This window comes from Hoplias malabaricus, chromosome 12 (assembly GCF_029633855.1).
Source record: "Hoplias malabaricus isolate fHopMal1 chromosome 12, fHopMal1.hap1, whole genome shotgun sequence".
Lineage (NCBI taxonomy): Eukaryota > Metazoa > Chordata > Actinopteri > Characiformes > Erythrinidae > Hoplias > Hoplias malabaricus.
In genome coordinates, this window is record NC_089811.1 from 36,612,908 (window position 1) to 36,639,680 (window position 26,773).

At 44.3% G+C, this 26,773-nt stretch overlaps 1 protein-coding gene across 1 annotated transcript in view; it reads right to left on the reverse strand.

The window, feature by feature from the left end:
• tmem198aa (transmembrane protein 198aa) overlaps positions 1-24,950 on the reverse strand; it is a 42,854-nt gene extending 17,904 nt beyond the window's left edge. The window contains exon 1 of the mRNA XM_066686661.1: positions 24,524-24,950. The gene's annotated coding sequence lies outside the window, so the exon portion shown is untranslated. The remainder of the gene's footprint in view (positions 1-24,523) is intronic.
• Positions 24,951-26,773: the final 1,823 nt, after the last annotated feature.

A 26,773-nucleotide genomic window follows, 5' to 3' on the forward strand; every position in this document is an offset into this window, starting at 1 on the left:
GTTACAATAAAGAAACACAAATTTCCTTACATTTTGTGCTATGTTTATATGTCTACTTGCATTTCTGTATGTGCATCATTATGTCAGACACCTACCATTTATTTCCAGTCATGCATTGCAACATATAGAGTACATTCACAGAGCTGTATTTACTTCATATCAGTTAAACAAATCAGAGATATGACTCAAACATTATAAACAAATTACATTTTTTTTAATCACTGTCACAATTACAAATTATAGATTCATGAAAACAAAAACACCATTAGTACATTTTTGCTCCTCGTTGACGTTGAATTCTTTGAGGCATGGACTTCACTAATGAAAAACATTATTTTAGGTCAAGCTGGTTCCAACTTAAATAGCCTTTGATAGATAAGTACCTTGTCATGGACCATCCACCATAAATTTAAATCAGAATGAGATCCACACTGTTTGCTGACCATGGCATATGTTAATACACCTTTCCTAAATCACCAAACCTATTTTTTAAGTGATGGCATGAGAAAATTGTGCTTTAAAACTGAACGCTGGCTGTTGAGGTAATGACTGTCATCTCCCCTAGTCCTTCACCTGAAATATATCACAAATGAGTGGGGATTGTTTAATTTTGGCCGTCATCTTTTCATGTTTCATTAGAATAGCACAAGACTAAAGTTCCAGTATGACCTCTTTAGCAAATACAGATTTGTGAATCACCACTGAAAACCAGTGCCATTCCACCATCCACACTCCATGACTGCTGCTCTTTAGCATTTTCACTGGGGTGTCCTTGTTTCTGGGGAATATCCATCAGTGCAATTCAGCTGTGGACTTTTATCTGGCAGCTTACTACACAGACATTTTTTGTCATGTAATCTTTTACATACAATTTTAAAAGCTTTCGATGTGGGAAAATTCTCAGATGTTTTTGTCCATCCTTCCACTGCGAAGACAACAAATCAATGGGTGTGAATGTGATATGTAGCTGTCAAGAAGCCTTTACTGAAAGAAAATAAACTCCTCACACCCAAACAAACACCAACGTGTAATGTTAGTTTCTTCATGGGTTTGTGGAACCTTAATGGGTTTCAATGCTCAGAAGAGCATCATCACTTCTTCAGCAAACGCTGCAGCACAGACTTTAAATCTGAAATTTGCGTACGTGGCTCATCAGCCAGCTGACAGTCGACAGGCGCAATCACCATTAGCAGCATAATCATCAAGCGAGCGAATGCTGCTCAGTGCGCATAATGATCCTATGCGATCCCACAAGTTCAGATCAGTCCTGTATTGTTCATAGAGCTGAGCTTTTCTACAGACTTGAATTCACCAGTTTCCAATGAACTGAGCAGTGCATCTGTGGGAGAGGAAACAGAGAGCGCTTGATGACACTCTTGGCATTGATTCCAACTGAGAGGCCTCTGTTTGAACCTCTCTAAACTCACAGAACCCCAAGAAGACTCAAAATAAAAATCACAGAAGAGAGGAGAGAAAAAGAGAGAGGAGAGTTGAAGCGATACCTCATTTATGCCTTAACAGGCTCAAGTCACAAATCAAGTATAAAAACAGAGAACAAAGCAAAACTAACGAAGCATTGGGACACAACAATAACAAGCTGAACTCCATTATTCATTTAATCAAAGCCCTAAATCACTGCTGGTTTAATTAATGATCATTCCATTGCATCAATAGGGCCTATTCTCCATCAGCCCACATGACTTTGACGACTGCAATCAATGAGCCGCCGGTTCCATTATTCTTCTTCATGTAAATTTAAGCAAACAAAGGATGCTGCGTTACGCTTCATTTTCTCTACATGCATGTACACACATCTCACACATACACACACACACTTCAAACAACCCAAGAAAGGGGTTGTATGACCTCTGCCACAGACTTTGCGTCTGAATCAAATGGTTTGGTTATTTTCCCAGGCTGCTCTTGGGTCTCATACAGAGACTCTATTGAGCTATTCTTGGCCTGGCTATGAAGAGAGTCTCCGACACTCCACTGGAGCAGAAGGAAAGAGTGTAGGGGAAGACAGGCCAGAGGGGAGAGAGGGAGCTTTGCAGGCAACAGAGAGAAGTTAATATGAACACAAGCAAAAGAAAAAGTATGAGGGGGGGGCAAATAGATAAAGCAAGCTCAGAACACCACTTACAAGGATGACGAGAATGTGAATATTAATATGGGGCCAATAACGCTGGAATGCATACCGTCAAATACGGTATTTAAAAAACGCTAAAAGTGTTGGAAGGAAGCACGGACGAACAATATGTATAGGTACTTGAAGACCTTGAAAGCTCAGTGAGGGGAGAAAATGATAGATAAAATCCTGTAAACCATGTTCCAGAGTTAGAGAGCCGTCACTTGCTGCCACGTCATACCAATTATTTTTTGGTTTTTGCTGATGTAACATGCAGCCCTCGTTTGCCCATTTCAACTTCTAAATTGCAAACAGAACAAGTGTCTTCAAGGCCTCAAGCTGGAGAAGATTCATTGAGATAATAAACCCACAACAAATCGAAAAAGGCCTGACACCAGCCACTCAGAGACAAACACTGGCTTTTTGACTCCAGTAAGAAGTGCAGCAACAGTATTGTTTCAGTGGAATGTAACTATGCACTTGTCCATCTGAATCCAACTGGTCAGACGCTCATATCTCTGCTTATTCTTCATTTGGCACAGGTCAAACCTTTACCCTCAAAACGTTCAGTGTAATTTGCCCTATTCTGTATCCAACACTAACCAAAGCTTGCAGTCGACATTAGCACTGGCCTTTGAATTCAGAAGCACATGCTGTTTTCATTTAGTTCCATGTGGTGCCAGATATTCACATCACATTTCAAATCAATTCTTACATTATGATGTGAAGCTGCTGAATCTGCTCTGGTCAAATCAATGCAGCGTTATCGCTCTCCTGCTTTAATGCCTGCTCCACATTAATCCTCGTACATTAACCCAAACCCACACAATGGGCAGTGCAGTTTAAAAGCCACATATGCACCAGAACAGTCTGTTTAGATTCTCCCACTGTGGAACAGCTGGAGGCATCATCTCAGCTGAACCGAACGGCTGCGCTGAGCTGAGAGGAAGACAGGGAGCCAAATAGGCTTTACTCAGATTAAGGCTTCGCGCTCCGGCCAAGTCCAGCACGAAGAACACAAACCAACCCAAGGGTCAGCCACTAAACACATATCTGCTATTGAGATTGATGGTTCACTGGCCTCAGCGCTAGAACGCTGACTACACATAAACAACACAAATGTAAACACATTTATGGTGAAAATGTTATTTCAAAATAATTATAGCTGAGGACAAAATGGTTGCTTGAAAATGAAGGATAAATAAATAAGGGCAATTCATTCACTCTTCCATGAAGAGAACTTTCTGCTCAGATTATTCACAAGAACTGGTAAGTTCAGAAGTGCTTGTATTCACTACCATATGGGAATGTATACATAGTTTGAGTGCACCGATTCTCCACTGCATTTTTCAAAGGCATGGCTTAGAGTCATAAGACATAAAAGGCTTACTTTCAAGATACAGCTGAAGCCTAGCTGTAGACTAAAATGGACTTTAATAGACAACTCTCAGCGCAGACTTCTTTTGCATCCAGAAAAATATCCTAAAATATTCATGACACCATTTTGGAATGTTTCATTAACATTGTAGTGGAGTACGGACCAAATATGAATATTGGACAATGAAGGAATAATGAAATGAAAGGTTTTGAATTAAACCTTTCTCACTCTGACCAGGACTTTCGTCTGGTCCCGAAGTCAACATTCCACAGGACTGTTTGAACAACGGGGTGCAAAGCCCCCACACACGCACACTCATAAGCTAAGAGCATCAAAGAACCCTTTAACGTAACATATGGCATCTGGATCCCCTAACCTCTTCAGGAACTCGAGATAACTTTTATGATGCTTTTAGAGAGACAGGAACTTCAAACAAAGAAGAGAGCTTTTACGGCCGCCTATGACAAAGTGGCGCCTCAATATCCCTTATCTTTCACGGGGATCAACAGATGTTCAAACCAAAGTGACCTCGAGTGAACTCCCGTGAATCACCAACCAAAAGCACGGATCAACAGCGACACCGAATGGACACTGGCGAAACTACGCCTCGCTCAGAGTCGCCGGAAAACAATAGCGAAAATAATCGAACTCTGAATTATTTGTATATAAACGAATGTATTAATGTCACTTTCTGTACCCTCAGATGAATGCCTACCTCCTAATGAAATGATGTATAGTGCCGATTGTTTCTATTACAAAGATCAGTTTTGTCTCTGAATGAGAGAAAATGGATTAATGTTTTATTTTTCAGCGTATCATCACGAATTGGACGTGAACAATGTACTCAAGATGGGACCTTATGTAAATGTCTGATATTAATAGTCCAATGTACTCATTGTTATAGGTTGATAACAGGTATAAGAATTTTGATACGAGAAACTCATATTCCTTATGTATGAATCACAGATTCAAACCCCCTCCTCCTACTCTCTCTCTCTCTCTCTCCCTCACGAGAGTCACGTGAGTCTGGACTCGCGTCCAATCAGAAAGAGGACGCCTCCCATTAGGGCGTGACCGCGCCAGCCTTGAAAAGGCCAAACAGCAAGACAGACAATGAGTTTGAAGTTTGAAGAGTCGCGAGGACTCTACAAAAGTAACGGACCACTGAAAAAGAGAGGACGCCGACGAGAAACCTTGAAAAAAAAAAACGCTGTCTCTTCCACGCCGACAACGAAACAAAGGAACCCTCTCAGAGACTTCAGAAAAGCTTACGAGAGACGTCTCGAAATTAGCTAAGAGTATGAAGTTTAACTAATAAGTCGAGTAATTTGAATATCTTTCTTTTCTTTTAATCTTGTTTATGTTTATTACCTACCTAAGTTTAATCTCACGACTAATCGAAGCAGGGGAACTTATTCGTGGCCAGAATAAGGAAACACTGTCGAGGTACCATAGAGTCTTAGAATAAGTGAGTTTATTGAAGCGGTTTTTCAGTTCTGGAGCTGCAGCAACCAGCGAACTTTCGTCTAAACGTCCATATTTTGGACTCTCCCACTCCGGACCGAAGGCCGAAGAGAGGATCCTGCCGCCTGCGTCATCACACTCCGGGTACGCCCGAGACAACTCAATCAACAAGAAAGACCTCCACGCTAAACCAGCCTGGACGCTTCTGCGGTAAGAACCGCGAGACTAAGTGAGACGCCTCCATTCCCAGGATTCCAAAGAGCCTCTGCATCCAAACGAGTGGTGAAAAACCGACGAAAAGTAAGCTAAACTTATGCACTTCCAGAGCTGAACACCGAATTAAGTTCTTGATAAATTCTGTATTAATTAAACCTTAGTTAGTAACCTTAGTCACAAGTTAGAAGTGCCTAGCTCACCTTAAGGTCAAAATCAGTTCCCCCTGCCGGACACCGTGAGATTACAAGGTTGTGCTATGTTAACTAAATATCTTCTTTTTATTAATAAAACTCTCATTATTTGAAGTCACAGTGTTTGCAATTTATTCATTAGAATTTCTGAAAATCCTGAAGAACTCATTTAGCATGATTATTATTCATTCTCAAACTAATTATTAATGTTTTAATTGCTTAAACCAATTATAAATCTTAATTAATATCATTAAGTCAAATATCAGAGGTTGGAAGAGTTTGAATAAGGTCAAGGCTATAAAACAAATTATAAAATTATATGTATATGTATCGGGGTGTATGACCAACATCCACTACATATAAAATATATATATTTTATTGGCGCCCAACGTGGGGCCAGGAAAAAGGCTTTTTAATGAACAAAACTGTAAAACACTACACTGAATAACGATTGAGATTCAAAGCTTGATGTGGGTAATTTCGTGTTGTGTTTGTTACTGCTGAAAAACTGTTCTGTGATATATACCGGTTAGAAAATAAGCTTGGTTGTTTTTGAAAGAGCGCGGCTCTGCGCCATTTTGCATGCATTAAATTGAGGCCTGGGCATGTCTGAACTGCGCGAAATTCCGCTGTGAGACTTTGCCGTCGGATTCGACCTCCCGCCGCGAAATCCCGGCGAAGAGAGACCACCGAACCGAATACCCCCGTTCGTTTTAAACTGGGTCGCTACCAGCGTTAATAACGAGATCGCGCGCTAGGCGATTGGGAGGTTATTAAACAGCCGAAAATACGGCTTGTATGAAGAGCAGTCTGCTCTCGTCAGCTGTTCCTGTTAAACTGAAATCATATTCAGAAAGGAACGAACCCCTTTGAAGGGGCGGAGCTGAAACTAAGGAGGGAAATTCAAAACGCCCCCAAAACAGAGGAAGACAAATTCCCTCTTGTGGTATAAGTGCGTAATTGCAGGGAAAAATACTTCATAACTAGCGTCTATTGAAGCGTGTCCTCCCTTGCTCCTCCTTGTGGTCAAGTGGTGCTACCCTTGACGTTTGATTCCCGTACACCCTCTAGTGGTTGGGAGGTTGTCCGCCGAGACAACATAAGTGTTTAGCAGCCCTCTGGTGTTTAAAAGTTGTCATTACAGATGAAATTCTTTTAAAATACCTTAGTGTAAAATCTCTGTTCCCCTTTTAAAATTTTTATTTTTATTTTTTTGATAGAGTATCTGAGCGTTTAAAATCTTTATTCCATTTTAGATTTTAATCTGATAACACCCTCTAGTGTTGAAACTTCCCGCTACAGTGGAAATTCCCATTTGTGTTATTGTATCTGCTGGTACCGTGCCTATTGGGATTCTCACCAGCGCCGACTGGTGTCCATTGCTGCTATTGCATTGTAACTTGCTTGTCGCCCTCTGGTGTCCTAGTCTGGTATTACAATTTAAGTTCAACTTAAATACTGAAGCTCGCTGTTGCCATTCAGACTTACCTTCAGTACCCTCTGGTGGAGAAAACTTGCTATCGCAATTGAAATTGTCGACCAGTTCACACTGATAAGACCTGGTATCACAGCTCTAGTGGCTGTCTCTAAACTCTGCACATCTGAATAATTACAAGTAAAGGCTTGGAAGCATAATAAGTTGATACAACTACAGCAGACAGTGTGCAGTAATTAGAGATTGACACTTTAACTTGATACCAGATCACAAACGCAGTTAAAAGAGAGAGTCTTTTAATCTCGCTATTCTTAATAATTCTTTAATTCGGAAAATTCTTTTACTTTCATAATTCCTTAATTGGAAATTATATCTAATAATAAAACTCACTTAATATTAAAATTCCTTCATCCAAATTTTTCGACAATTCTTTAATTCAAAATTTTTAATAATTTTAATTATTGAAAAAAATTTTTTTCTCTTTCTCTCTTCTTTTATTCACTCGCGCATAGCAACTTTCACTCCACCCTCTCCTACTAACAGACTTCCCTTAGAGATTCACAAGTGAACTCTAACACCATACATACTAGCAGTTACTCTTAGAGCACTCGGTACAGGTGAATTTAGTTCAGATTTAGTTAGAAAAGGGATTAACGGAATTAATCCTAACTAAATAGAAGTAAGTTACACCTCGCAGTTAAAACACAGCTAACATGGCAGAAGGAACCTTTCCCTCGGAAGTATATGTAGAAGGTTTGTGGGATGAGGCATTCTCTGTTTTGACCAGCATCACCAGTGATGTGATGCCTGGATTCGCAGAGACTGTACAGAAGACCTCCCTGGTCGGCCGTGACCACATGGTGGCTAAGTGGGTAGAGAACCACTTAACCCACATGGCCAAGGGCAAGTCCCTAACGGAGGCATTAGGTCAAATAGCCATCCTCGCTTTAGTACAGCTCAGAGCCAGCGAACGTGAGCTCGAGGTATCACAGCGACAGCAGGCAAAGGTAGAGGCAGAGTTAAGTCAACTTCAAAGTGAAATAGCTGAAGGGAACACGCTGCCCCAGGTCACACCTGATGTGCCACCTAGTGCCGCTACAGAAAGACAAGGCCAGCAGGAAGATAGTGAGGATCAGGAACCAGACTCAGGGACCGTAACCTTTAGAGCTGCTGCAGCACCTCCTCTGGTATCAACGGGTATTTCCCCTTCCCCTGTGTCTCCTGTCAGTCGTCCCTTACAACGCCCTGCTAGACCCAGAGCACTGCAACCCAGTGTCTGGTCCCCTCAACCTTTACCCTCTCATGGTCCCTCATACAAGGACCTAGATAAAATCGCGCGTAATATAACCCGCTTTGATCCCAAACCTGACGGTTCTAATGATATCTTTTCCTACCTAAAAGATATTGACTTCTACCTCCAAAGGTTCCCCGGGATCACCATAGATGACAGACTATATGTGATTAAACTGACCTCCAACCGAGACGTCAGTAACTTCATTGAACGTCAGCCAGACTATGTAAAAGCGCGATATGATGTGCTGTGCCAAGCATTGGAGGAAGAATTCTCCAATCACCTGTCACAGACCGGACTGGCCGCTGCTTTGAACATAAAACAGCAACGCCAGGAATCCCCTCAGCAATATTATAATCGACTCAAACAGGCGTACTTCGGACCTAGAAATGACTCCGGAATGGAGGAAGAGTTAAATTTCAAATCACTATTTATCCAAAACCTCCATCCCCACACCAGTCACCAGTTGGGAGTCTCAGCTTGCCCTCGCACCCTGTCTAGCAGGCAGCTGCGTGATTTAGCACTCAGAGGTTTCCTCAAAACCCAACAAATTCCCAACAGGCGGTCCGAAACACCCCAAGTCTTCAATGTCGACTCCAACTCCCCACATTTAGAGTTAGAAGGTGCCACCCAGGCCGATCCACAAAGATCCGCCCTGGACCCTTCCTCCACTCCGTGGACCGGTGAGGGCCCGAAACCTCATCCGCCCTCACACCAATACAAGCGCTACCCTCCTCGCAGGCCAGACAGAAATCACGACAAAGATTTCTGGAACCCTCGGGACAGGGCTGGGTATGGTCGTGACTATTACCCTGTAGAAAACCGCGGTGCGGGCCGTGGAAAACCATCACATCCCCATAAGGGATATGAGCGAACAGCTCCGAACCAGCTTTCTAATTCCTATAGAGAAAAGAAAGAAAAATACTGGTATCAAAATAAAGAAAATCACGCTAAAGACAAGCTTAAAGACAAGGAACTCAGCTCTAAGGAGTTAGAGGACATCCGCCGAATGCTTGCAATGATTTGCAAAGAGAAAAAGAAAAAACCTGACGTTCTTTCTATCACCTCTTCGCGGTCTAACCCAAAGCCATCCTCTAACACCCCAGAAATGTTAGAAAGTTATGTAGGAGAAGTGACAAGCGAAGCTCCGTCTTCTAGCGCACCGTGCAATCTCCTCGTGACCCAAACAAACCCTGAAAACCCGATGATACAGGGGGGTGACTCGCAACCACCCTCCAGTGCTGTTTTAGTTGTTCAGTTAGACGGTAAAGAAGGTTCAACGCCAAATGACCCTTCAGTCATTGAAGGCGACACACCCGTCCGACAATTCATGGGACACCTAACAGAGAAAGGGGTTGCACGCAAATTCTACTTGTCCACCATTGTGGAGAGAAGGCTAGTACATGAGGCCCTGTTGGACACTGCATCAGATGTCACGCTCATGTCTTCCGCCTTATTCCACCAGGTTCGAGCCATTGCGCGGCGTGAAAATCGCGAGATACAGCTCCAAAACTGTTCTCTTAAAATTCAGCCGTATTCACATGCAGGCCTCACTATCCAGTCTATGGCACTAATACACTTAGCCATTGGACCAATGACCTTAGTGCATCCAGTCCATGTGTCTCCTCTCGAAACAATTCCCTTCCTCATCGGCAAAGATCTCCTTAATCGCTTCGAACCACTGATTGACTTCAAAAGGTCAAAGATCTGGGCACAAGTGCGTGAGCCTTTACCCATCTGCACCCCACACCACCGGGAAGCTCAGTGTTGCCGCCTCGAAATCCGGCCTGAATCAATAGGAGATCCACCAAGTCAGAGCCCTCACTTCGAGGAAGAGGAAACTGAGCCCATGGCGGCCACACCAGAGACAGCAGTCTCTCCCTGGCCCCCTAGTGCCATGTTAGAACAACGGAACACATTCCTATGCACTTTCACACAGCCGTCCACAACAGACGCTCCAGGCCTTCCCATCGTGAATGGTCTCACAATGCAGGACTATCATGTAGACAATGCAGTTCTGGCTCTATGGACCGACCAGTCCGCCATAAGCCAAACCCTCTTTAACACTCTGCGCCTCACTCAACCAAATATTCCGTTGGTGAGCAGTCCTTGTCGCTTTCCTCTTAACCTGACATCAAAAGCAATGTCACCCACTGATGGAATTTGCGCTTTAACCGTCCAGTGGAACAAAAGGGTAATCACCCATTACTTCTTAGTCGTCCCTAACTTGCCGCACGACGTTTACATTGGAAGTGACTTCTTGGTGCGCCTCGACGTCCACGTAGACACCCTCAATAGCGTACTGTGGTCTTTGACTGATGTTTCAACGGAAACCTGGTCCTCCGATCTCAGCAACCTAGGCTCAGGACAAACTATTCCCGAGGTATGTCAGGTCACTAACCAAGGTTCACTTGTGGTACCTGCGAACGCAGCAAATGTACCCATCTGCTTAGTCATGCGACCTGGCCAACACTTAAGCCACGCGCATGCACTTTTCCAACCGTCACCTCAGTTCTTCGAACTAGGCCTCACCCTCGAAGCCACACCTTTGGTGGAGACGCGAGCAAGATCCACCTATCTATTCGTACGGAACGAAACCACTCAACCCTTGACGATCCCTCACTCATCTCCTCTGGGTTGGTTAGTCAGTACGAAATTCCATGACTTCGAGTTGCGAATTCCGATCATAGGACCAATGCCTGAATCCCTGCTTCTTGATCATGCAGAATCAAAGGTGTTCTACACTCATCCGACACGAGCTGTTGCTCTCTTCTCAGCTCTGGACATGAGTAATGATGCCATTTGCAGGATAGATCTCGCTGACGACAATCAAATGACGATCACGGTTCTTTCCATAGATTCATCCCCGGAATCCTCCCAGGAACCATCTCTTCTTCCCGAAGCGGGAGAAAACACTTCAAATCCACGTACTTCAAAAGAACTATCTGACTCCGAATTTCGTATCCAAGTCGAACAAGTTCTAAAGGAGGCCGACGCCCTCCAAAGCAAAGAAGAACGTGAGAAACTCTTTTTCCAAAGATTCAACGGACTGTGGTCTCACTGACATTCATTCAGTACGTATTCCCACTCGTCCAGGAGCACCACCCACGTTTGTCCGCCAATACAAAATTCCGTTGGCATCCTATGAACCGGTACAAGAAATCATTGATGACTTGCTGGAAAAGGGCATAATTCGACCCTGTAACAGCACGTACTCGGCACCATTATGGCCCGTCATAAAACCAAATGGTAAATGGCGCTTAACCATCGACTATCGGAAACTAAATCAACAAGTTCCCTTGTCTCGATGGCCGATGACACAATTGGAGCAAGAACTTCCCTCGGTCCGAAACGCTAAATACTTTTCCACCATCGATGTAGCCTCTGGCTTCTGGACCATCCCGGTGCAAGCAGAAGACCAACACAAGCTCGCTTTCACTTTCGCAAACCGACAGTACACATTCACTCGGTGCCCTTTTGGATATGCCAACTCACCCGCGGAGTTTAATATTTTCTTAAACAAAGCATGCCCCGATGCCCGCGAGCGAGGCACCCTCATATATGTGGACGACATACTCATGCGTAACCACTCCCTACAGGCACACCTTGACGAGATTGATCATGTTCTTGACCAGCTTACAACAGCAGGTGCGAAAATATCACTCTCCAAATGTCAGTGGTGCAGAACAAAAGTGAATTACGTCGGTCTGCTCGTAAGCACTGATGGTGTTGAACCACAAGTGAGTCGAGTGCAAGGGGTAACAAACCTCGCAGCACCCACCAATCTTAAGGAACTCCGCAGTTTCTTAGGAGTATGCAACTACTCACGACAATTCATAGAGAACTATGCGGACCTAGCTCGTCCACTTTATGACCTCCTGAAAAAGGACACTCCGTTCACCTGGGGCGAAGCCCAGGAACCCGCCATGCAGGCACTAAAATCGAAACTGTGCACGGCTCCATGCCTTGCCTATCCTGACAGTAGCAAAGAATTCTACCTAGAAGTAGGGTTCTCGGACCACTGTCTCAGCTCCGGTCTGTACCAATTACACGACAGAGACAAACGTGTCATAGCCTACGCTAGTAAAACTATGCTGGCTGCCGAAAACAAATACAGTGACTGCGAAAAAGCACTACTAGCAACAGTGTGGGCAGTCAAACATTTCTCCAACTACCTAGGTGGTCAGAAGGTGATTGTTGAAACTCATCATCAACCAGTCACTTTCCTAAACAGCCAACGAATTCGAGAGGGTGTAGTAACTAACGCTCGAGTAGCATCATGGCTAATGGCTCTCCAAAGCTTTGACTTAGAGGTGCGTTACGCGCAAAACTACAAGAGCCCCCTAGGCACAGGCCTTGCCTCCTGCAAGCGATGCGAAGGAAGCATGCCTTCCCAAGTGCCACAAACTCTAGAAACCCTCTTACCTACCGTGGCTAACCACCACTATTTTGATCCTAACACATGCAAAGACCTTGTCACTGCATATGTAGATGGTTGTTCGTTCCGCCGAGAACACACCCTGATGGCAGGGGTGGGTATTATCGGAATAAACGGATGGCCTCACGAACCCCTAAGTTTCAAATTGGGTGCTCAGTCCTCCCAATATGCTGAAATAGCAGGAATTCTCATCACAATCCAGTCTGCGGTCCAGAAAAGCGTAAAAACGTTGGTGATCTGCACAGACTCCAACTACGCACGCCTAAGCTTCACATGCCACTTGAGACTGTGGAAAACCAACAACTACACCACATCAAACAAAAAGCCAGTTAAACACAAAGAGCTTTTCGCGGCATGCGAACACTTGGTAGACACGCATGACCTGCAGATCTACTGGAAGAAAGTGAAAGGTCACTCCCGAGTCCCGGGAAATGACAAAGAATTCAATGATCAAGCAGATAGCTTAGCCAAGCAAGGGGCCCGCGAAGACACATTGTGGACATTCGATCCCTCCCTTTTTCCAAACCCACCCGACATCGAAGTCCTAGCTGTCACACGGTCTCGAACTGTAACAAAGGCGTCGCCTGACAATGCCAAAACTACCATTGTCTCTATTAACCCCGCTTTTTCGGACGCTGACTTAGTTACTCTCCAAGCTCGAGACCCATCCATTTCTAAAATGCTTAGCCATGTCTCTGACCCATCTACTAATCCCATCGCAGCACAAGATCTTGACACCATACCAGGCCTTAAAGACCTATACGGCGCCAAAGCGTCCCTCCAAGTCGTCAAAGGCTTGCTAGTTCATGCCACTGACTCGCACACTTCACCTACGTTCGTGGTTCCTCAGTGCCACAGGGGGGTGATGCTGATGCACGCCCATGACTCCCCATCTGCGGGACACAAAGGGGTCAAAGCAACACACCATGCGCTCAAGCAGGTGGCATATTGGCCCCACATGGTAAAAGATGTGGCTGACTACATTAAAGGCTGTCTGGTATGTTGCCAATTTCAACCCTCGAATCCTCTTCATAGAGCCCCCTTGCAAAAGAAAGGAGTATCCTTCCCTTGGTCAAACCTCCAGATAGACTGGGTTGGACCACTCACTCGAACAGTAAGAGGTAACAAGTACTTCCTCACAGTCACGTGTGCATTCACTAAATGGGTAGAATGCCTCCCCGCACCGAATGACACAGCGCTAACCACTGCATACTTACTGATGAACCATGTCTTCTCACGGTTTGGCCTACCCAGCCGTGTCGACTCTGACAGAGGGACACATTTCACAGCTGAGGTCATGCAGCAGCTCTGGCAACTCTTAGGAGTAAAAGCCAGCCTTCACATTAGCTACCAACCTCAAAGCTCAGGTCAGGTAGAGCGAGCCAACCGAACTGTTGTTAGCATACTGAAAAAGTACGTAGCAGCAAACCAACGAGACTGGGATGTCAAACTCCCCCTCGTACTGATGGCCATACGGGCGACCCCACACGACGCGGTCGGGGTCTCACCCTTTGAGTTGATGACAGGGAGACAAATGACTCTGCCTCTACATCTGTTATATCAGCCAGGTGAAGCTAGCATAGCCGTAGCCTACACCACTCATCAGTATATGGAGGACCTGCAGAAACACCTCAAAGCTACTTTCGCCTTTGCCCAGCAGAAACTGGAAAGAAGTGCAGAAGGTCGCAAAGCGTACTATGATCACAAAGCATCCCACGATGAACTCCAAATAGGGGACAAAGTATGGTACTACATCTTTGTCCAACCTGTTGGAAGGTCGCGAAAAACAGGGGGGAATTTGGCCCGCAAATTCCTACCCCGATGGTCCGGTCCCTATAAGATAACAGACAAACTGTCCCCCGTTGTTTACAGGATCAAAATAAACAAAGCTCGGGGCAGTACCGAATTCAAATGGGTCCACCGCAACCAAATCCGACCACACACAACCCCCATGGGACTTGTAGGGGATACTAACGCTTGTGTTAGATCATAAACGACAGAACCAAAGGCAGGAAGGGTGTTAGTTAACAAACAACTATAACCTTCTACTCACACCTTAGTTCTCCTATCCCTTTTCCCTTTTTCTCTCACTCTTTAGCAGGCAACGAGCTTCTAACCAGACTGAGGACACTCAGGGTGCAAGACCCTAGTCCCTCATCGTCAATTATTGTAGAGTGCTTACCCTAGGAAATTTTTATCAAAAAGGGGGGTATCGTGAAAATTTCTTATAATTTATCTAAACGACTCGCCGTAAATACCCTAAATCTAACCATGAGCATCTCTTCCGGTAGGATGGCCCCGCTGCTCATTCTCCTGATCGTCGGCTCCCTAGGAACCGCTGTGCTCCCTGAAGTGATTGAACCAGGTCCTGACTCAGGAATAATACTGAAAGACCAGCCGGGACTGCTAATCACTAATTGCCGCCTCCATACCCAGAGAGTATTTGTACGGTTGAATCCCGCCGAAGCGTGTAGCAAAAACCTACCGATAACCATGCTGCAGACTGGCCGGAATGGAGTTAGATGGACTGAGGAAGCTATCAGCCATGCTGAAGCCGACGTAACTCACATGCTCCGCCAGTTACAAAAGTTTACCGTAACGCAATCAGAACTAAATGGTTTTAATAAACGACCTAAACGCTTCACAGGCGGATTGTTAATGGCAGCTGCAACTGTGGGATCACTACTGAGTCTCGGAACGTCCGCCGTCAATGCCGTCAATGTAGCCACTGTTAAACGTCAAGTAGGGGAATTGCAAGCGGAAATTCCGAACATTAAAACCCAATTAGACAAACAGCAGCAGCACCTGCAAACCATTGGGCAAACCCTACGTGGCACCGTCGTAGTGCTCAACGCTCACAGTGTCGCTTTGAACAAAACGCTCCAGACGGTTAACTCCATGCTTTCAGTAGTACAACTTGACCTTGCCCACATCCAGCTTGTGAATATGTTATTGTCTGATATGCTACAAGAAATCAGCTCCTCTGTAGATAGCCTAGCCATGGGGAGAATCCCTCCCTACCTGGTGCCCCTATCCTTAGTACAGGAGATTTTATCCACAGCAACTCGAGAAGTAGTTACTGATCTCCAGGCCCACCTAGCCTATACCTTAGGTAGCGCCATCCCAATTTATGTTAATCCTCAAGACCGAGAATTAGCATTCATTATTAACCTTCCCATAATGGCGCCTGAAAACATATACCGTTTGAAAGATGTTGTCAACGTTGGCTTCTGGCAAGATTCTGCCTACGTTCGTGTGAAAACAACATCTCTTGTAGCATACCAAGACGATAACCCTGACCTATATCTGGTACCCAATTTGCTTATGTGCACACTCACTAAAGACATTCACTACTTGTGCCCTAGCAAACCTTTCATTCGTGACAGCGCAAATGGGATCTGTGGCCTTAAGCCTATGATGAGTAACACTCAATGCCCGGTAGTCGTCACGCCCCGACGTTTGGTAACCAGTACTCAAGCTGAAATTGTTGGAAATCGTTGGTTGGTTAACACCCCCTTTAGAGAGGCCCTACTAACCTATGATCAACATGACACCTCAGAAAGGGTACTCCTTCCTAGCCAAACCTTCTGGGTAGACGTCCCCGTAAACGCAATCTTACATGTAGGAGACCTGGCCCTGTATCACCTAAACCCTGACCAATATGAGAGCGATATAGAAATCTCAGAGTTCTTCTCTAAACACACCATCGAGCTAGATACTAAAACACTAACTCGCCTAGAATATGAGGGAACCCAAGTCATTGACCTAACCCCCATAGATAACACTCTTAGAGAACTATCGTCTCAACCCCTATGGCCAGTTCAGCCTGTCACCTATGCATGGTCCACCCCGGACACCTTACTAGTTACCCTGGTAGGATTAGGATATCTTTTGACCTTTGGTATAGCTTGGTTCTATTTCAAACGCACTCGAGCCCTCCAGAGCAGGTTAGAAACTTGGTCTAATAAAATGGTCAAATTCGTTAGACATAAGAGAGCCCAGAGAGGTGAACCCCCAAGTTTTAGATATGAAGCCGAAGGCCATGTCGAAGAATCAGCTCTCGAGGTTGCGTTTGAACAAGACCTGCCCCTAAATAATTAGGATCCCTTCAGCCTGCAAACATACACATTCCATATGCACCCATACACTAATAGGAATACATCAGCTCTGGAAATGTGTTTGAATATGCTTGCTGATCTCACCTTCCTCCACAGCAAAGTTTCTTCTCAGCTCCATGCTCCCTGCAGAACCATAAAGCTGAAAAGAAAGGGGGGAATGTAGTGGAGTACGGACCAAATATGAATATTGGACAATGAAGGAATAATGAAATGAAAGGTTTTGATTTAAACCTTTCTCACTCTGACCAGGACTTTCGTCTGGTCCCGAAGTCAACATTCCACAGGACTGTTTGAACAACGGGGTGCAAAGCCCCCACACACGCACACTCATAAGCTAAGAGCATCAAAGAACCCTTTAACGTAACATATGGCATCTGGATCCCCTAACCTCTTCAGGAACTCGAGATAACTTTTATGATGCTTTTAGAGAGACAGGAACTTCAAACAAAGAAGAGAGCTTTTACGGCCGCCTATGACAAAGTGGCGCCTCAATATCCCTTATCTTTCACGGGGATCAACAGATGTTCAAACCAAAGTGACCTCGAGTGAACTCCCGTGAATCACCAACCAAAAGCACGGATCAACAGCGACACCGAATGGACACTGGCGAAACTACGCCTCGCTCAGAGTCGCCGGAAAACAATAGCGAAAATAATCGAACTCTGAATTATTTGTATATAAACGAATGTATTAATGTCACTTTCTGTACCCTCAGATGAATGCCTACCTCCTAATGAAATGATGTATAGTGCCGATTGTTTCTATTACAAAGATCAGTTTTGTCTCTGAATGAGAGAAAATGGATTAATGTTTTATTTTTCAGCGTATCATCACGAATTGGACGTGAACAATGTACTCAAGATGGGACCTTATGTAAATGTCTGATATTAATAGTCCAATGTACTCATTGTTATAGGTTGATAACAGGTATAAGAATTTTGATACGAGAAACTCATATTCCTTATGTATGAATCACAGATTCAAACCCCCTCCTCCTACTCTCTCTCTCTCTCTCTCCCTCACGAGAGTCACGTGAGTCTGGACTCGCGTCCAATCAGAAAGAGGACGCCTCCCATTAGGGCGTGACCGCGCCAGCCTTGAAAAGGCCAAACAGCAAGACAGACAATGAGTTCGAAGTTTGAAGAGTCGCGAGGACTCTACAAAAGTAACGGACCACTGAAAAAGAGAGGACGCCGACGAGAAACCTTGAAAAAAAAAAACGCTGTCTCTTCCACGCCGACAACGAAACAAAGGAACCCTCTCAGAGACTTCAGAAAAGCTTACGAGAGACGTCTCGAAATTAGCTAAGAGTATGAAGTTTAACTAATAAGTCGAGTAATTTGAATATCTTTCTTTTCTTTTAATCTTGTTTATGTTTATTACCTACCTAAGTTTAATCTCACGACTAATCGAAGCAGGGGAACTTATTCGTGGCCAGAATAAGGAAACACTGTCGAGGTACCATAGAGTCTTAGAATAAGTGAGTTTATTGAAGCGGTTTTTCAGTTCTGGAGCTGCAGCAACCAGCGAACTTTCATCTAAACGTCCATATTATGGACTCTCCCACTCCGGACCGAAGGCCGAAGAGAGGATCCTGCCGCCTGCGTCATCACACTCCGGGTACGCCCGAGACAACTCAATCAACAAGAAAGACCTCCACGCTAAACCAGCCTGGACGCTTCTGCGGTAAGAACCGCGAGACTAAGTGAGACGCCTCCATTCCCAGGATTCCAAAGAGCCTCTGCATCCAAACGAGTGGTGAAAAACCGACGAAAAGTAAGCTAAACTTATGCACTTCCAGAGCTGAACACCGAATTAAGTTCTTGATAAATTCTGTATTAATTAAACCTTAGTTAGTAACCTTAGTCACAAGTTAGAAGTGCCTAGCTCACCTTAAGGTCAAAATCAGTTCCCCCTGCCGGACACCGTGAGATTACAAGGTTGTGCTATGTTAACTAAATATCTTCTTTTTATTAATAAAACTCTCATTATTTGAAGTCACAGTGTTTGCAATTTATTCATTAGAATTTCTGAAAATCCTGAAGAACTCATTTAGCATGATTATTATTCATTCTCAAACTAATTATTAATGTTTTAATTGCTTAAACCAATTATAAATCTTAATTAATATCATTAAGTCAAATATCAGAGGTTGGAAGAGTTTGAATAAGGTCAAGGCTATAAAACAAATTATAAAATTATATGTATATGTATCGGGGTGTATGACCAACATCCACTACAACATATATTTCGATGAATCACATTGTATGTACCTTGTTATAAAAATTTCAAAAGCATGAAGCAGAGTTTTTGACTGCTGGGACAGGGGATCCTCTCATGAATTAGCTCTAAACCATCTATTATCTGTCGGAGCAGTCGCGGTGGATGCTTGCCCCATGACACATTCAAAGCAGATGTGTTAAAAGCTGCTGTTGCGGCCTTAGGCTTTAAAGAGATGCAGCAATGGCTTTAAGGTTTAAGACATGGGATGCAGACTGGATTGGGGAGAAGGTGGGTGCTTTCCTTCCCCTCAATATCCACAGCTCAACCGCCCTGGAGCAGGTGGATCTCCCACCTGTTCCCTGGGTGACGTGTGTGGTAGTGCCCTGCGCCCGTCGTACGAGTTCCCACTTCCACCTAGGGGTGTGTGTGTGTGTGTGTGTTTATATAAAACAAACAAACAACCATCCAAAAATGAAATTAAAATAAAATTGCTGGCTTGTGTGTTTGAGTAAGTAATAAGGGAATATTTTAGCTTGCGTTAGCAAATGTCAGTATAAAGCAAGTGCCCCCTTAAAAAAAGAAAAGAAAAAACCCAGAATATTCTTCATTGAATATTAATAAGTGAAGAGTAATATATATAAAAAAATGACATGGATTTGCTTTGTCTTACAGTAACGATCCCTACTTTTTACCAACCTATCAACAAATAGCTAAACTCTTAAAATGAGGCGGCACGGTGGTGCAGCAGGTAGTGTCGCAGTCACACAGCTCCAGGGAATTGGAGGTTGTGGGTTGAAGTCCTGCTCCGGGTGACTGTCTGTGAGGAGTGTGGTGTGTTCTCCCTGTGTCTGTGTGGGTTTCCTCCGGGTGACTTTCTGTGAGGAGTTGGTGTGTTCTCCCCGTGTCTGCGTGGGTTTCCTCCGGGTGACTGTCTGTGAGGAGTGTAGTGTGTTCTCCCCGTGTCTGCGTGGGTTTCCTCCGGGTGACTGTCTGTGAGGAGTTGGTGTGTTCTCCCCGTGTCTGTGTGGGTTTCCTCCGGATGCTCGGGTTTCCTCCCACAGTCCAAAAACACACATAGGTAGGTGGATTGGCTACTCAAAAGTGTTCGTAGGTGTGAGTGAATGTGTGTGTGTGTCTGTGTTGCCCTGTGAAGGACTGGCGCCCCCTTCAGGCTGTATTCCAGGTAGGCTCTGGACCCACCGTGACCCTGAACTGGATAAGGGTTACAGACAATGAATGAATGAACTCTTAAAATGATAAATTTACCTATGAACATTAAGATAATATTCTACATTTAAAGGGCACTTTGTATATAGGGTGTAGTTTTATGAGCTTTCCAGGCGAGTGATAAAGTTTACTAACTGTAATAAACTACATTAATGAGAATTTAATGCGGGGAACGTTAAAAAGGTCAGCACAAAGAAAATATGGACTGACTGGCAATTTGCAGAACGAAGGGTCTATATTCTCTTAATGATTTCCCTTACAGAAATAAATAAAAACCTTTTTTACCTAGCAATTTGCATTGATTATTTCCCCATTAAGTGTTTTAAATTACATTTATGAGGCTGATCTATTCTTATAGACTATTCTCACATATTTAAAAATGTATTAAGCCTTAGTCTTTGGTCAGGTTTTTAATTGTTTGGCCTTTATAAAGCGGGCTGACTCTAAATAAGTAATACATCAATTGATTACTATTATAATTGACAGTGACAGTTTTAATAAAGTTGCACTTTGGATTGAGCCCTAATGAAGATTTATAATGAGCACAATTAATCCTGGAGCCATCAGCACTATGTTTCTTGAGCACTCTCTAAATCATGGTCACTAAATCCAGCTGAATCCCCGAGCAGTCCCCAGACCAGAATCCTCACGAAGGAGCGGTAGCTGGTGGGTAGGACAGCACAGAAGAGGATAATGGGATTAACATTGACTTTTTCTCTCTCTTACTCTCCCCTCTGCTCCATCTTTTTCTCACTCCCATGCTTTCTCTCCCTTTCCTTGCTCCACTCTGTCTTCCCTGCTCTCACTCTTAATCTCCCATCCGTTCTATTTCTCACTTATCTCGCCCTTTCCAGTTCAATCACAGTTTCTCACTTTCTCTGTTAATCTCCCTCTCCTTCTGTCCCTCCCTTCTCTTCCCTCTCTCCTTTGATCTCAGATGAGATACGAAAATGTTTGGTTCTGTAGCGTAACTCAGTTGGACGTGTCCCTCAGAGGAACGCCACCACATTATTACATAACTGCTTTCATTATACAAGACACTGGCTGGATTTTAATCAGCTTCACCCTCTTCGTCGCTTGCCCAGCCACTCCCCACCAGTTCACACACCTGGCACGCAAAAGCCTGGGTGTCCACACATCTGCATCTCATCACAGAAGCACAACGTTTATGAGCAGGCTGGAGTAATGGGGTATGATGGAACACTGAGTGAGTCACCAAAAGCAAATTATAAATAAATAAATAATTATATTTTTTTCATGGCGTGAGCAGCCAAGTGAATTTTGCTCAAATTCAAACATCTACAAAATATCCCTTAGCAGCAGATGCTGGAACATAGCTGGGAGCATTTGACTGTAGTCGGCTGCAAGACCACCAGAGAGGAAGTGATGTTGGGTGATAACTCTGGATCAACAGTGGCTCCAACTCAACCCAAAGTTACTGGATGGTGCCTCACCCACTGTTTTACAGTTCCAAGCTTGGGAGTTCTCTCTCTCTACCCATGGCCTTAAACGTGTGGCTATTCCAGATGATTTTGCTCTCCTGAATACAGGCTTTGTATGTGTAAAAAAAACCTCCTGTTTCAGCAAAGAGCACACCATAAAAAGGCTGAATTTACTATTTATAAAGATATAAGGTTATATTTTGAAATTGTATGATTGCCCAGAATATCTGTCCTGATCATCTATGCTCAGTTGGTGTGTTCTCCCTGTGTCTGCGTGGGTTTCCTCTGGGTGACTGTCTGTGAGGAGTGTGGTGTGTTCTCTCTGTGTCTGCGTGGGTTTCCTCCGGGTGACTGTCTGTGAGGAGTGTGGTGTGTTCTCTCTGTGTCTGTGTGGGTTTCCTCCGGGTGACTGTCTGTGAGGAGTGTGGTGTGTTCTCATAAAAAGGCTGAATTTACTATTTATAAAGATATAAGATTATATTTTGAAATTGGATGATTGCACAGAATATCTGTCCTGATCATCTATGCTCAGTTACGCAATAACTGAGCAATAACTGAGCAATTTAAATCACCGCAAGATACGGATGATATGACACATAGCAAGGTCTGTTCAATGGAATATTAAATGACATCACATTTAACTGCGTGAGTAATGACCCCCACCCCCCACCACCTGAGATATGCCATATACGGAAAAACCAAACCTAGTAGCAGTTCCTTACCGTAATGTGTATAATCTCACTTTTCTGCCCCAGCTCATCCCTTGAAAGCATTGTTACAGTAAAGATGTGTTCATAATTTCATCACAAAGGGGATGTTGAACATCTATATCCTTTTCCTGCGTGCATTCCCCAAGGCACTTTGCGAGTCAATAAATATGGGCAGCAGAAAAGCTTTTAAATCTTTTAAACGCAACCGTGTCTCCACTGTAATTTAATTTGCACTGTTTTGTGCCAAGAAATGTCTGCAGATAAAGTATATGCTCTTTAATTATTGATGGCTGGGTCTCATGCTTCTCAAGTATGACAAGATTGAGGAAATCAAACAGTGTCTCTGATATTCTTCCCCACAGACTTCTCTGCAAGTTTCCAGATGAGATATGATCCCACCACAGACACTCGGTCCTCATTTTCAATGGAAAAAGCTGTAGATTTGACCTTCCAATTACTTAATCAGGCGGCACGGTGGTGCAGCAGGTTAGTGTCGCAGTCACACAGCTCCAGGGGCCTGGAGGTTGTGGGTTCGATTCCCGCTCCGGGTGACTGTCTGTGAGGAGTTGGTGTGTTCTCCCTGTGTCTGCGTGGGCTTCCTCTAGGTGCTCCGGTTTCCTCCCACAGTCCAAAAACACACGTTGGTAGGCGACTCAAAAGTGTCCGTAAGTGTGAGTGAATGTGGGTGTGTGTCTGTGTTGCCCTGTGAAGGACTGGCGCCCCCTCCACGGTGTATTCCCGCCTTGCGCCCAATGATTCCAGGTAGGCTCTGGACCCACCGTGACCCTGAACTGGATAAGGGTTACAGACAATGAATGAATTACTTAACCATTTATCTTTTTTTTTTTTTTTTTTACCTCAGTCATTGTACATGCGCCATGACAACCATCTGATGTGTGCCATTCAGCACCAATCCCAGCATCTTTTACTTTTGTAATCTTCCTGTCAGTTAGCAGTTATAGAGCAAGTGTGAGAGAGTGATTAACACTATACACTCACAAGCTCCACACGAGTGACTCAGTGATCTGCAGATTGGGTGGGAATGGAGACACCCTACTGACAAACAGAGACTGATGATCCTTGAATGAACTCTGCACAAACATGCTACAATATGTTGGACAACGGTGTGTGTGCCTGATGTATTTATTCAATAACCAGACCTTTAACATGATGAGAATTCACTGTTTGGTTTTGAACAGAGCCCTAGTTGAAACAAAAATAATAACCACACTCATTTCTGGTCATCAGAATTACATATTTAGAAAGTTATTTATATATATTTATAAATGCCTTATGCTTTAGAAATGCCTTAGATATAATATTTCCATTTTTATTCTGTGTGCAGTTCTATCAATATGAAGTTAGTCCCCTCTATTCATTCATCTTACCCCTCTGTTGCTCACCTGCAGCCTGAAAGCCCTGCCTGAAAACTGAGGAGACTGATTACAGTTAGGTGTATGACGTCAGAAACCCCAGATATCCGAGTCTGTGTTTTTAAAAGTATTAAAGCAGAAATACTGCATGGCTTTTCAGAACATAAAAACATGACACGGACTGTTAAAAAGGCAAAATAACGTATTCACACTTAACACTTGCGTCAAAAAAGACGAACGTGGAACAAACGTGGAACGTGTTTATAAACGTCCACCATTTTTTCATAACAGCACCTATCTAGTTACCCCATGACCACGTGACTCCGTATTAGCTGATTTCTACTTGTTTTCCAGCAGAAAAAATGACAGCGAATTAAATTACATTAACGCGTGTTTTCACGACCGTTATCTATTAATTATTCATGAGAGTACAATTCCTGCCTTCATCTTAAACGCTGGTCAACCGTTATTCAAAACACTGACTGGAAACGGACCAAAACACTGAGAGCCAATAGTCAGAGAGCGAGGAAACAAAAGGAGACTGGGCTGAGAACAATAGCAGCTCGCCTTCAAGTGCAGCTCGTCTCATTTGTACATGTTTCGAAAGGGAACGCTACGGATGTGAAACAACGCGAATCTAAGAGTGTAAATTATTACGTTTGTCGCCACTCACGGGAACAATAACGGATACTGCTTTTTAATGATCCATGTGGGAAATATGACAGCGACAATCTCAACAAGACCCTCAATAGGTTTCGATGTAGACGCTAAATCAACATCTCTAACACCGTATCGCACGTACGATACTAAATCCAACGTTAATAAACACGAGTCAGTGGACCTCTTGCGTGATGGTGTTTTGAACCCCAAGCAAATAAAAACAACTTACCACCTCCACCACCTCCTCCTCCTCCACGCTTCATTCAGTAGTTCGACTTTACTCTGTGGAAACTAGTCGAGCTTAAGCCTGAACACTGGAAATAAGCTCAACATCCTCCAACAAGCACAAGCCAGTGTCTTCTTTTATTAATACCGACTCCTTCGCTGAGTTTAACAGCCATTTCTACTGAGCAGAATCATAACAGGTGAATTTCCCTCACCACAATGAGTCTGTGGTGAAGAGCAGAGCAACGCTACCATTGGATGAAATCAACCCAAACACCTTTCATTTGTCTCTTTGAGCCATTTTTCCACTGGGCAGTGTCTCAGTGCAAACTGAGCTGGGTCAGTTTTGGTCCAGTGTCTCCAGCTCCGCTCGGTTCTGTTCAGCTTTTCTCCACTCCTGGCTTTGTTTGGACTGAACCATTACAGAGACAACAGAGGGGGCGCAGGAGCGACGGCACTAGAGCGACACATGTACTCTATACATCAGTACAACACGGGCAGTAAAGATACTATCAAATATCGCGGTATTTTTTGGCCCGGTATTTTCCATCATCGCGGTATGATGTGTGAGTTTTCAATAATAACGTGTCTAAGTTGATTCTCATTAAGCTAATAAAACATAAGCTATTTTTACCAATCACGCACACCTTGTTTACATTGGAATCTTCTGTTCTCTTCTGCTTTCTATTGTTAAATTACACCGTGATGGACTCCACAATTTTAGCCATATACACATACCCACAAACAGATTTTAGCAGGATATAGATCCTGGAAATCATGAGCAAAGTTCACCAAACAGAACTGAATTATAACTAAAGAGACAACCTGACAGATACACGTATTTTATTTAAGAGACATATCACTAAATATCATCAGAACAAAAAAGTACCATTACAATGCATAAATACCACGATGCACCACTATAGACATAATCACCCAGCCCTATAATTTATGTCCTCAACATGTACTCCCACTGTAATCTTGCTTTAGTTTGTTAAGTTGTTTAAATAATTCAGGTGCCCTAAATGCTGCTCTAATGTTTTCTGATGTTTTCACAGTTTCTTTTCTGTGTGAATGTGTCTTATAATCAAATGACAGAAAGTGGATGACTACCAACTGATTACCAGGCTGATTAGACAGCTAAATACTTATTTTTAATTATTCATTCATTCATTCATTCATTCATTATCTGTAACCCTTATCCACTTCAGGGTCGCGGTGGGTCCAGAGCCTACCTGGAATCATTGGGCGCAAGGCGGGAATACACCCTGGAGGGGACGCCAGTCCTTCACAGGGCAACACAGACACACACACACACATTCACTCACACACTCACACCTACGGACACTTTTGAGTCGCCAATCCACCTACCAACGTGTGTTTTTGGACTGTGGGAGGAAACCGGAGCACCTGGAGGAAACCCACGCAGACACAGAGAGAACACACCACACTCCTCACAGACAGTCACCCGGAGGAAACCCACGCGGACACAGGGAGAACACACCACACTCCTCACAGACAGTCACCCGGAGGAAACCCACGCAGACACAGGGAGAACACACCACACTCCTCACAGACAGTCATCCGGAGGAAACCCACGCGGACACAGGGAGAACACACCACACTCCTCACAGACAGTCACCCAGAGGAAACCCACGCAGACACAGGGAGAACACACCACACTCCTCACAGACAGTCACTCGGAGGAAACCCACGCAGACACAGGGAGGACACACCACGCTCCTCACGGACAGTTACCCGGAGGAAACCCACACAGACACAGGGAGAACACACCACACTCCTCACGGACAGTTACCCGGAGGAAACCCACACAGACACAGGGAGAACACACCACACTCCTCACGGACAGTTACCCGGAGGAAACCCACACAGACACAGGGAGAACACACCACACTCCTCACAGACAGTCACTCGGCGGAAACCCACGCAGACACAGGGAGAACACACCACACTCCTCACAGACAGTCACTCGGAGGAAACCCACGCAGACACAGGGAGAACACACCACACTCCTCACAGACAGTCACCTGGAGGAAACCCACACAGACAGAGAGAGAACACACCACACTCCTCACAGACAGTCACCCGGAGGAAACCCATGCAGACACAGGCAGAACACACCACACTCCTCACAGACAGTCACCCGGAGCGGAAATCGAACCCACAACCTCCAGGTCCCTGGAGCTGTGTGACTGCGACACCTACCTGCTGCGCGCTTATTTTTTATTAAGCA